This window comes from Mus caroli, chromosome 2 (genome assembly GCF_900094665.2).
Source record: "Mus caroli chromosome 2, CAROLI_EIJ_v1.1, whole genome shotgun sequence".
Taxonomy (NCBI): Eukaryota; Metazoa; Chordata; class Mammalia; order Rodentia; family Muridae; genus Mus; species Mus caroli.
In genome coordinates, this window is record NC_034571.1 from 93,971,985 (window position 1) to 93,983,642 (window position 11,658).

Below are 11,658 nucleotides of genomic sequence, written 5' to 3' on the forward strand. Positions count from 1 at the left end.
ATTTATATAAATCATGCCTTATGGATATAGTAAAATTAGGAACAAAATGTCTAAAGGATGTTTGAATTAAACTAATATTTGGAAATGGAATAATCTATATATATATATATATATATATATATATATATATATATATATATATGATAAAACTAAGCTTGGAATCTGAATAGCCAAAAGTCTAAGAAGTGATCAAAGTTGGACATTGTTTTATAATAAATAAAATGAAAATGTAGCATACATTTTAGAGGAGGGTAGTAACATCATTCTAAGGACAAATTATTGCATTGACTGACCTTCTACAAAAATAAATTGGCAAAAAATAAATAAATAAAAAAGAAAAACCAGAAAAAATCTAATAAAACACCAAACTAAAAAGAAACAACAGATCTCTTAGTAGAAATCAATAAAGTAGAATATTGAAAAAAAAATCTTGTAAAATATAAATGACCAATCATTAGTTAGCCTGAGCAGGAATAAAAGAGAGAAATATTAAAATAACAATATCACTAACTACACAATGGGTAGTAACTGATATCAAAACAGTGTCTGTACTAGTTATTTTTTTTTCTCATTACTGTTAAGAAATGCTTGACTAGTAACTTAGGAGAAGAATGGTTTTGTTTGGCTTATAAATCAAAAGGGTATAACCTAACATGGCATGGAAGCCATAGTACCTGGAACAAGAGGCAACTGATCAAAGAACATCTATAGTCAGGAGGCTGAGAGAGACCAGTAAGTGAGGCTGGGCTATCTACTCAATGCTGTCCCACAGTGATACACAATGTTCAGGGAGTGTGCACCCCTTTAATACCCACAACCTTCCTAATGTCATCGACTAGAGATGAAGTGTTCTCATAGGGCCAATGGAGGTAATAGCACGTTCATTCCCCAACAGTTCTAGAGATCATTTGATTCTAATAGACACAGCAAGCAGACTAAATGCAAAAAGTTCACAGTAAAACAAACTGAAAACAGATTAACTGAGTAATCATTTCTAAATATATCTAAGTAAGTAGTTTAAATATTTCTGACACAGAGACTCAAGATATTACTGTAGCTGATTAATTCTATTATTTAAGTACAACAATGATAGAAAATAAACCATTTTTTGAAAAAGAAACTAAAATGTTTTCACTTTGTGTTCTCAGGTCTACCTTTCTAAGAATAAGACAGTTATTCTAAAAATATCTAATATCTATAATGATGTAGAATGTAGATATAGATATACATGTATATATAATGAATCTAGATATAATGATATAGAATATATTATGACAACTAAGATCAAATTTCTGGTAGATAAATTTTCAAATGTGACACAACTAAAATAAACTTATCCCAGAAGTACTAAAAATGAGTAGTTGTTATCCATGTTAACAAAATCAAAATAAAAAATTTTGTTGTATAAATTCTTTTGAAAGATGCTGCAAAAGACAAGTTTATCCTAAAATTCAGCCCCCACCTTACCTAATGATAAAAGTCAGAAGAGCAAAGATTTACGTTTTTAATAGTTACTAAATTCAGTGCTAGACTGAGCACTCCAGGGCAGTAGAAAAATCCTTCAAGGATGTGTCTTCCACATTGAGAAAGACATCTGGTGTGTACTTAAGTAATGTTCATAAATGAAAGAATGAATAAGAATATCCTGTGACTTTTAAAATATTAATAACATATTTTCTCAAAGTTGAGACTATGAGAGAATATAAGGAATAAAGACTCAAAATAATTATAACCAACTAAATAAAAAGCTAAGACATTTTGACTCTCTCCCTGTGTTTATTTCATATAGCATATGTTTAGTGAAGACTACAAAAAGATTAATTAGCTTTTAAATTTTGTGATAAATAATACACAACTAAATGTGTGTTTAAATGATATATTTGCACATTTTTAATGAAATGGAACTATGTAATAGTAACAATTCTTAACAATAAAAGAACTTCTGAGGTTTCATCCCTGACCTCAAGCTATACTGCAGAGCAATAGTGATTAAAAACTGCATGGTACTGGTATAGAGACTGATAGGTTGATCAATGTAATAGAATTGAAGACCTAGAAATAAAATCACATAACTTATGGACACTTGATCTTTGACGAGGAAGCCAAATTTACAATGGAAAAATGAAAACTTCATAAATAGTGCTAGTCTAACTGGCAGTCGGTATGTAGAAAAATGAAAATCGATCCATATTTGTCACCTTGCACAAACCTCAAGTCCAAGTGGATCAAGGATGTCAACAAAAAAAGCAAATACACTGGATCTAATAGAAGAGAAAGTGGGAAAGGGCCTTGAACTCATTGGCATGGGGGCAAATTTCCTAAAGAGAACTCCAATGCCTCAGGCTCTAAGATCAGAAACTGATAAATGGGAGTTCATGAAATTGAAAAGCTTCTGTAAGCAAAGAACATAGTCAATAAGACAAATTGGAAAACTACAGATTGGGAAAAAATCTTCACTAACCCCACATGAGAAAGAAGGCTAATACCCAAAATATATAAAAACTCAAGAAGCTAACCTTTAAAAAATAAGCATCTCAATCAATAACTGAGGTATAGAACTAAAGAGAATTTCACTCTTAGGCATTATACAAAAAGAAATGGTGGAATTTCAAAATTGTATATATGTGTTTCTTGGCTATTTGAGGTTACTTTGTTTAGAATTATCTGTTTAGCTCTTATCCCATTTTTAAGTTGATTATTTGGTTTATTGACATCTATTTTCTTGAGTTCTTTATATATTTTGAATTTTAAAGAGTTCATGATAAAGAGGTAGAGTTGATGAAAATCTTTTTTTTTCCATTCTGTGGGTGCCCTTTTGCCTATTTGCAGTATACTTTGCCTTACAGAAGCTTTTCAGTTTTATGAGGTCCCTTGTATTAATTGTTGATCTTAGTCCCTGGATCATTTGTGTTCTGTTCAGGAAGTTGTATCCTATGCCCATGCATTCAAGACTATTCCCTACTCCCTTCTATCAGGTTCAGTCAGTGTATCTGGTTTTATGTTGAGGTTTTTTATCAACTTGCACTGAAGTTTTGTGCAAGATGACAGATATGGATCTATTTGCATTCCTCTACATACCAATACCCAGTTATACCCAACTGGTACCACTTGTTAAAGATGCTTTCTTTTTTTTTCCATTGTATATTTTTGTCTACCTTATCAAATGTCAGGTGTCCATAGGTGTGTGAATTTATATCTGGGTCTTCCATTTGATTCCATGACCTATGTGTTCATTTTTATGCAATCACCATGTGTTTTTATTGCTAAAGCTCTTTAGCACAGTTGGAATTCAGCAAATGTGATACCTCCAGAAGCTCCTTTATTATAATAGATTATTTTAGCTATTCTGGGTTTGTTGTTGTTTTGTTTTGTTTTGTTTTATCTTAGGAAGTTGAGTATTGTTATTTTAAGGTTTATAAATAGCTGTGTTGTGTCTTTTGATGAAGATTGTGTTGAATTTATAGACTGCCTTTAGTAGAATCGCCATCTTTACTATGTTAATGCTATAGATCCGTGGCCATGGGGGATCTTTTCTTTTTCTCATATATTCTTCAATTTCTATCTTCAAAGAAACACCCCAGCAAAACAATAGATATTGCATCAGAGTAAAGGGCTCGAAAAAGTTTTTCCAAGCAAACAGAACCAAGAAACAAGCTGGAGTAGCTATTCTAATATCTAATATAATAGATAAGAGATATAATGAAATTAACAGATGTCATGAATCAAATAAACCTAACAGATATCTACAGAATATTTCACTCAAACACAAAAGAATATACTTTCTCCTCATGAAACCTTCTTAAAAATTCACCATATAACCAATCATAAAACAACCCTCAACAGATCCAAGAAGATTGAAATAAACCCTTTACATTAAAGCTGGACTTCAACAACAGAAAAACTCATGGAAACTGAACAACTTTCTACTCAATGACCACTAGGTCAATGATGAAATAAAGAAAGAAATTAGAGATTTTCTTGATTTCAATGAAAATGAAGGCACAACATATACAAAGTTATGGAACACAATGAAAGCAGTCAGAAGGGGAAAGTTTAGAGTGCTAAGTGTCTTCCGAGAGAAATTGGAGAGTTATCAGACACGCATCTTATGAGCATACCTGAATGCTCTGGAACAATAAGAAGCAAACACACCCAAGAGAAGTAAACATCAGGAAATAAGCAAACTTAAGTCTGAAATCAATAAAATAGAAAAAAAGTGAAGAATACAAAGAATCAATGAAACCAAGAACTAATTCTTTGAGAAAATTATCAAGATAGGCAAACCCTTAGTCAAACTAACTAAAAAGATCAGAAACAATATCAAAATTAACAAAATCAGACATGGTAGGGGACATGAAACAAAAAACACTGAGGAAATTCAAAGAATCATTAGGTCTTACTTCAAATGCCTGTACTCCACAAAATCGAAAAATATAAAGAAAGTGGATGATTTTTTGGATATATTCCAGTTAATAAAGTTAATTTAAGATTAAGTAAACTATTTAAATAGTCTTAAGGAAATAGAAGCAGTCATTAAAAGTTTTCAAACAAATAAGTGTCCAGGGCCAGATGGCTTTATTGTAGAATTCTACCAAACTTACAGAATAGATAATATCAATGGTCCTAAAACTATTGCATGAAATGGAAACTGATGAACATTGCCAAACTCAGTCCTTGAGGAAAAAATCACCTTGATACCTAGACCACACAAAGACTCAACAAAAACAGAGAATTCCAGATCACTTTCCTTTATGAACAATAATGCAAAAACAATTCAAGAACACATGAAAAGCATCATCCCCCATGATCAAGTATGATTCATTCCAGGTAAGCAGAATTTGTTCAATATATGAAAATCCATCAACTGAATCCACAGTATAAAAAAAATGGAAAAATGTGATATAATCGTATGCTTTGATGGTGAAAAAACCTTTAACAAAATCCAAAACTCTTTCATACCAGAAGGCTTGGAGAGATCAGGGATACAAGATACAAGGCACAGACTTACAAACCATAAAGGCAATATAAAGCAAGGCAACATCAAAATAAATGGAGAGAAATGTAAAGAAATCCCACTAAAATTAGGGATAAGACAAGGCTGTCCACTCTCCATATCTCTTCAATATAGCTTGAAGTTATAACTAGAGCAATTAAAGGAGATGAAACTAAAGGAGATCAAAGAAATGCATATTAGAAAAGAAAAAGTGAAAGTTTGCCTACTCACAGATGATATAATAATATACATAAAGACCCAAAAATTCTACCATAGAACTTCTACAATTAATAGATATCTTTGGCAAAGTGGCTGGTTACAAAGTTAACTCAAAAGAATCAATAGTGCTTTTTTATAGAAATGATAAAGAAAGAATTCAGGAAAACAACACACTTCACAATAGCCACAAATAATATGAAATATCTTAGTATAATTCTAACCAAACAAGTGAAAGGTCTGTATGACAAGAATTTCAAGCCCATGACGAAAGAAATTGTAGAAGATATTAGAATATGGAAAGACCAGCCATGCTCATATATTGGTTGTATTAACATAGTAAAACGGCCATTTTTCCAAAAGCAATCTAGATTTAGGGCAATTTCCATCAATATTCCAACATATTTCTTCACAGACCTTGAAAGAGGAATTCTCAACATTCGATGGAAAAGCAAGCAAACACCTCCAGTAGATAGACAAGGCCCCAAGATGGTCTTACTAATCCATGTTCAAAATTTCTGACCCAGAATTGTTCCTGTCAAACAAACAAACAAACAAAAACAAACAAACAAACAAAAACCAAACCAAACCAGACCAAACCAACCAACCAAACCAAAACATAAAATGCAGGAACAAAAATGAAGCAGAGACTAAAGGAAAGGTTGTCCAGTGGCCAGTCCAATATGGAATCCATCTCAATGGGTGGTGGGCACAAAGCCAGACACTATTATTAAGGAAATAATATGCTTACAAACAGGAGCCTGGCATGGTTGTCCTCTGAGAGGCCCTATCAACAGTTGACTAAGACAGATGCAGATACTTACAGCCAATCCTTACACTGAAGTCAGGGACCACTATGGAAGAATTAGGGTAATGATTGAAGGAACTGAATGGGATGGCAACCCCTTCAGGGAGAACAATAGTCTCAAGTAACTCTGACCCCGAGGAGTTCTCGGAGACTAAGTCATCAACCAAAGAGCATGCATGTGCTGCTCTGAGAATCTGGACACATACAGAGCAGAAAACTACCTATTTTGGCTTCTCTAGGAAAGAATGCACCTAATCCTGTAGAGGCAGAAATGAGGGGCAATGGGATAAAGAACTGTGGGAGGGGAATCCAGAGGGGGAACAACATCTTGAATATAAAAAATAAAATAACTTAAAAACAAATACAGGAGAAAATGAACAAAAACAGGATACCTAAAGCACTTCTGTACAATAAAAGAAATTCTGGAGGTATCTCCATCCAACATCCCTAATTTCAAGCTGTACTACAGAGCAATAAACATTGCATGGTATTAGTATTAAAAGAGACAGGTTGATCATCAGAATTGAATAAAAGACCCAGAAATAAAGCCACACATATCTGGACACTTGACTTTTGACAAAAAAAAAAAAAAACAAAAAAACAAAACAAAACAAAACAAAACAAAACAAAACAAAACAAAACAAAACAAGACCATACAATGGAAATTCTTCAACAAGTGGTGCTGCTCTAACTGGATGTCTTCATATATCAGAGTGTAAATAGATTCATATCATCCTGCCAAAACTCAAGTCCAAGTGGATCAAAGACCTTAGCACAAAACCTGACACATTACATATTAAAGAAAAGAAAGTGACACAAGAGACAAATTTCTGCACAGAATACTAATAGTTCAATTACTAAGATCTACAATTAATATATGTGATCTCTTGAAACTGAAAAGCTTCTATAATAGAGGCAAAAGACACCATCAATAGGATAAAATAGCAGCCTACAGAATGGTGAAATAATTTTTACTAATCCTACATCCAAAACAGGGCTAATATCTACAATATAAAAAGAACTCAAGGGCTGGTGAGATGGCTCAGTGGGTAAGAATGAAGGTCTGAAGTTCAAATCCCAGCAACCACATGGTGGCCACCCGTAATGAGATCTGACTCCTCTTCTGGAGTGTCAGAAGACAGCTACAGTGTACTTACATATAAGGAAGGAAGGAAGGAAGGAAGGAAGGAAGGAAGGAAGGAAGGAAGGAAGAAAGAAAGAAAGAAAGAAAGAAAGAAAGAAAGAAAGAAAGAAAGAAAGAAAGAAAGAAAGAAAGAAAGAAATTTAAAATGGGGTACAAACCTAAACAAAGATTCTCAAGAGAGAAATCTCTAATGGCTGAGACTCATTTAAAGAAATGTTCAACATCCTTAGTCATTAGGGAAATTCAAATGAAAACAAATCTGAGATTCCACCTTATACCAATCAGAACAGCTAAGGTCAAAAACTATGGGAAAGCACATGCTCAACAAAGAATGGATAAAGAAAATATCATTCATCTTCACAATGTAATACTATTCAGCTCTTAAGACAATGACACCATGAAAAATTTCAGGCAAATGTATGGAACTCAAAAATATCACCCTGAGTGAAATGACCTATACCCCAAAGGGCACACATATTATGTACTTACTTAAAAGTTGATATTAGCTATAAAGTAGAAGATACCCACACTACAATCCACAGAACAAAACAATCTAAATAGCAAGGAGAGCCCAAGGGAGGATGCTTGAATTTCACTCAGAATGGGAAATAAAATAGTCATTGGAGGTTGATAGAAGGAGGGAACTCCCCAACTCGAATCCCATCCTACTCAAGAACCAATCCATAACACTATTAATGATACTCTGATATTCTTTCATACAAGAGCCTAGCATAGTTGTCCTCTGTGAGATTTCACCCAGCAACTACTAGAAACAGATGACAAGACTCCCATTAGATGGAGCTTGGAGACTCTTGTGGAAGAGTTGGGGAGTAGAGGAAAAGATTGATTGACCTGGAGGGGATAGATGACTCTACAAAGACATCAACAGAGTCAGCTAACCTGAACCCCTGTGGGATCCCAGAGACTTAACCACCAACCAAAGAGCATACATGGGATGAAGTTCACCTTGGTCTTTATGTGGATCCACTAACATCTAGAGTTGGGGGTTATCCCAGACTGTTGCCTGCCTGTAGATCTGACTGGACTGCTTTTTCTGGCCTTAATTAGAGAGGATGTGCCTAGTCCTGCAGCAATTGAGGCGATAGGGTGGATTTGCACTCACTGGGGGCCTTACCTATTTCAGAGGAAATTGATAGGGAGGGATGGAGGCAATAAATAAGTGTGGGGGTGGTGGAAGACCCAACTATACTACTCCTGTGTCTACTCAAAGGAAGCTCTATCAGATCACAAGGAAACTTGCTCAGCCATGTTCAGAGTGGCTTTATTCATTATAGCCAGGAACTAGAAACAACTTATATGCCCCTCAATTGAGAATTAATTAAGAAATGTGGGTACATTTATAAATGGAGTATATTACTCAGCTATTTAAAATGATGGCATTACAAAATTTTCATATGACTTAATATAACTAAGAAAAAATTATCCTGAATAAAAAGACCCAGACACATAAAGGCAAAAATGATATGTACTCATTTATAAATGGATATTATGTGTATAATAAAGGATAATCATGCTATAACCCACAGACATAACGAGGCTAAGCAATAGGGAAGCCTTAAGGGAGGATGAAGGATAAATAGAAGCAGAAACAGAATAGATTTTGCAGGTAGACTGGAGAGTGGTAGAGTTGAGAACAAGTTTTGACTTGAGACTTGAGCAATGGAAAAAAAGGCTGATAGAAAAGACTGGAATTGGGGGGTGCCTTTGGGGTCACCAAAAAAATGAATGCAATTGAAATTCTATGGTATTTATGATAGTAATACTAGCAAAATATCCTACTAACAGGGAGCATGGAGCCTGAATTTTCTGTAACGAGGAAAAGGTTCAAGTGGAGGCAGTGGGACAAGAACCTAGCCATAAAACCCTTGGCCTCCAGTCTGTATTTCCTACAGAGTTTTGGAGGACCAGAACCTGGCATAATCATCATCAGAAAGATCAGAGAGACTTCATCCAGCAACTGATGGCAGTAGATGGATAATCACTTAGCCTCTCCCTCTCCCTCTGCCTCTCCCTCTGCCTCTCCCTCTGCCTCTCCCTCTGCCTTTCCCTCTCCCTCTCCTTCTCCCTCTCCCTCTGCCTCTCTCTCTCCCTCTCTCTCCCTGTCTCTGTCTCTGTCTGTCTCTGTCTCTGTCTCTGTCTCTGTCTCTCTCTCTCTCTCTCTCTCTCTCTCTCTCTCTCTCTCTCTGTGTGTGTTTGTGTGTGTGTGTGTATTTTTGGTGGTGTTTTTCAAACATGTTTACTATCATTAATTCCTCTTTCCTTCCTTTCTCAATCTGCATTTCCCTCCTTTACTCTTCAGTAGCTAGAATGCCATCCTTTTCCCTTTCATAGCACTTGTTTCTACTATGACACTCTCTAAAATGTCTCCTTGACCTCATAGTTCTTTTTAATTTCCTGGCATCTGAAATTTCTTAGTTATAACTCAAGTCTAAAGGTTTAGAACCTGGCTCTATAAATTAGAGGGAACATGCGGCATTTGTCTTGAGTCTGGGTTACCTCATTCCATGTCATATTTTCTAGTTCTATTCAATTCCTTGCAGTTTTCGTGATTTTCTTTTTCTTTACACCTGAATAGAAGTCCATTGTGTATATGCACCACATTTGCATTATCCATTCATCAGATGAAGGACATCTAGGTTCTTTGCATTAACTAGCTATTGTGAATAGAATGGCCCAGAGCATGGCTGAGTATATATCTGAAATGTTCCATTAACATTAAAATCTACAATCTTTATTGAACGAATAAAATCATTGTTTAAAATGAATGTGGTACTTACTCATCAACCCTTGAAATAAAACAACCTCATAGGAAATCTGTACACTGGTCAAGAAATCTTCCATTTCAAGGTCAGTTCATTTAAGATTTCAAATAAATTGGGTTAAAAGATTCTTAAATGTTATTTGATCAAACAATCCCATCACTGAATATTTATAGACAAAAGGATTGAAATCAATATTCTGAGGAAATATTTGTGCTTTCATGTTTATTAAATCATTATTCATAATACCCAAGACATGCAGACAATAGAACTAACTACCCATCACTTGAATGTATAAAGAAATTATGGTGCATATTTTACAAAAAGTGAAACTCTGTCATATGTAAATACATTAAACAAATCCAGAGTTAATCATACTAAATGAAATAAGTCAGGCTCAGAAAGATCTGCTTTTACTTGCATATGAAATCTTCAAAAATTTATTTCATTAACAGTGAGAGTTTAATGGCATTTTTCCCTGGAAAAGGGGAAGAATTGAGGAAGGCTAATCATTAAGCCCTAACAATTACATAAAATAGGTCTATTGTGCAAAAAGCTGACTGTAAATATGTTAATGTATTATACATTTCAGAAAGCCAGAACAGCTTTTTAGAATTTTTTATCTTAAAGAAGTGGTATACACCTTATTTCATTGAAATGTTAGTCATTATTTAACTAATGCCAAACATATGTATGGATAAAAACATACATTCCTCACACAGCACAGAGAGTGCAGTCTACACTGTTAGTGGATATAAGAAACATTTTCTGGAGGAGTAGAAGTATGTGAGAAAAATGTTTTAACTGTTGTCCTTACTATACTAGATGATTATAATTACCTTCCATGTCTTAGCTAAATATTATAATGCTATAAGTTTTTGATGAAATATCTTCTAAAGAAAGCTAAACTGAATCCTCTAAATATAATATATCATTGTATTTTTTAACTCTTTTTTTCTTGACTCTATTCAGGTCTTAATTTTACTGGTTGATAACTGTAATAGAAATTACATCCAAGGTTATCTTTACCTTTTCTTTCTTTTTCTTAATTTTATTTAATTATTGATTTAGATAGAGTCTCATTGAGTAGGACTGGTGGCTCAAGACTTGTAATGAAGACCAGGCAAGCACTAAACACAGAGATCAACATGTATCTAACTCTGAAGTACTTGGATTAAAGGCATGCACCACAAAACCTAGTAAATATGATGATAAATAATTGGATATTTTGGGCTAATATCCACTTATCAGTGAGCACATAAACTTAGCATACCCAAGATATAAGATACAATTTGTTAAACGCATGAAACTCAAGAATAATGAAGACCAAAGTGTGGACAGTGTGCCCCTTCTTGGAATTGGGAACAAAACACCCATGGAAAGAGTTACAGAGATAAAGTTTGGAGCTGTGAAGAAAGGATGGACATCTAAAGACTGCCATATCCAGGGATCCATCCCATAATCAGCTTCCAAACGCTGACACCATTGCATACACTAGCAAGATTTTGCTGAAAGGACCCAGATATAGCTGTCTCTTGTGAGACAATGCCGGGGCCTAGCAAACACAGAAGTGGATGCTCACAGTCAGCTATTGGATGGATCACAGGGCCCCCAATGGAGGAGCTAGAGAAAGTACCCAAGGAGCTAAAGGGAACTGCAACCCCATAGGTGGATCATTATTATGAACTAACCAGTACCCCAGAGCTCTTGTCTCTAG